Source organism: Acanthisitta chloris, unplaced genomic scaffold, assembly GCF_000695815.1.
Source record: "Acanthisitta chloris isolate BGI_N310 unplaced genomic scaffold, ASM69581v1 scaffold9096, whole genome shotgun sequence".
In the NCBI taxonomy this organism is placed as follows: Eukaryota; Metazoa; Chordata; class Aves; order Passeriformes; family Acanthisittidae; genus Acanthisitta; species Acanthisitta chloris.
The window spans coordinates 4,628-6,754 of record NW_008680032.1 but is presented as its reverse complement, the minus strand read 5'-3'; the positions used below and the strand labels follow the sequence as shown (position 1 = coordinate 6,754).

At 43.5% G+C, this 2,127-nt stretch overlaps 1 protein-coding gene across 1 annotated transcript in view; it reads right to left on the bottom strand.

The window, feature by feature from the left end:
- Positions 1–2,127, bottom strand: part of LOC103804935 (patatin-like phospholipase domain-containing protein 7) — a gene marked incomplete at its 5' end in the record, with an annotated part of 108,325 nt that overhangs the window by 102,536 nt on the left and 3,662 nt on the right. The gene's annotated exons all lie outside the window — the stretch shown is intronic.

The window sequence follows — 2,127 nt, the reverse complement described above, 5'->3', positions numbered from 1 at the left end:
AGGGAAACACAAAAAAGCAAATAATAATAGTTACTAATGATGATATTAGTACTTGAATCTGTTTAAAATAAGGCACATGATTTTCATATTTCACTAGCCAACAGACATTTCTTCCAGAAAAGAAAAAAGGTGTAATCCATTTCAACTGATCACACTTGGATTCTTAAAGGATTTTTATTTTGCCCCCAGACTCTTTTAAGGCTCTATAACAAAGAGATCCATATCAGCTGGCATGAAAATCATGAAATATGAAGTCATTTTCAAAGGAAGGTGAAACTAGAGGACACTCTACATCATGAAGTAACTGAACAAGATGATCCAACACTTGCTTTATCCCAGCTCTTCCCTGCTCAGACAGCTCAGCTGTGCTGCAGGTCCAGAACAGGTTTTCACGCACACTGTAGAAAAAAGCCTCCCCAGAGTCATGAGTTCTCATGTTCAGGCACATTTGAATTGCACACAAGAGTGGTAATTTCCCTCCCCACTGAAGAGCACATGGGAGGGAGAGGGCCTTTCCTAGAGCCTGCCCCTGGTTTGGACTCAACCCCAACCCCTTGCAATGGCAAGAAGCTGAGCTGGCTAAGTACATCAGCAGATCAGAAGATTCCTTCCACCACCATAACCCTGATTCGTAACACAGACAACCAACAGGCATGAAGAGACTTTTCCTTCCATCCCAAAGAGCTGCCCACACAGTGTGGGTCCCATATACAGTTGATATTAAATCTTGATGCTTCAAGTTCCCTTTGCTTTGGCAAAACTTTCACCCAAACCAGCAAATCACAGAATCCCAGACTGGTCTGGGTTGGAAGGACCTTAAAACTCATCTCATCCCACCCCCTGCCATAGGCAAGGACACCTTCCACTAGCCCAGATTGCTCCAAACCCCATCCAACCTGGCCTGGAACACTCCCAGGGATGGAACAGCCACAGCTTCTCTGGACAACCTATGTCAGTGCCTCAGCACCTCACAGGGAAGAATCTTTCCTTAATATCTAATCTAAACCTACTCTGAGTTTAAAGCCATTCCCCCTTGCCCTGTCACTCCATGCCCTTGTCCAAAGTCCCTCTCCATCTCTCGCGTACATCTCCAGAAGCTCAACATTTTATCATCACAGCCTGAGTGGGTTGGGGCAGCAAACAAGGCTCAGCTAGAGATTCTTGTGTTGTTCTGAGGAGTGACAGCACAGTCCTGGCTCCCACAGCTTCACTGTGTATATAGCTGTGCCCAGGGCTTTGCACAGAAGCACTGAAAGCAGGAGAGCTGCATGCAGAGAAAGAGCCAATTCAGCACAAGAGCAGAGCATAATCTGCCCACAGTCACTAACCTCACTGCAGCAGGGAACCAACAGAGCTGAGATGTAAACACTCACAATCATAACTGCCATGCCAGGTTTGCATTTTTTTCATTTTGGGTTAACAAAAACAGAGCAAGTGAAATAATCAGAATTATTCTTTACACCTACTGCTGATAAAAAGAACATATTTTCATCAAAAAATAGTTTTATTGAAGCAAATCTGTTTCACGGGAACAAATCCAACGCAAAGAACCTGACAAGCACCTGTCAAAATATTTCAGTTCAGCAATAGCAACTCAGCTAATTTCTATACGGTTTTTTTCTATATTTATACATTTATGGCTGTATAGTATTACCTATTCTTAAAGGCAAAGTTGCAGCTCTCAAGGTACCTCACAGAGAGGGAATACAAACTCCCTCACAAGCTCTAGTCATCAACAGGATTTTCAGGCTGCATTAACTCTAGCAGAAATTGCTGCGAAGATTTTCTTTGTGTCTAAGACTACTTAAGTATTGGAATAGATTGCACACAGAGCTATGAAGGCCTCAGCATTGGAGATCTTTAAGAGCAGCTTAGCCAAAATCCTGCCAGAAATGACTTAGCAATATTTGACTGCCTCAGGCATGAGAAGAGCCTGACCGACCTCCAAGCAGACCTTGATATCCTCCTTTTCTCTGCTATTACTATCCCATTAAGCAATAAAAAAACCTGACAAACAAGATCCATCCTGTCTAGTACCTTCTCTCCTGAATGGGTGAGACCAGCAAACCCCAATTCAGCACTGCACAGTTACAGGGTTTGAGTCAGTAACTCTGCACTGATTCTCTC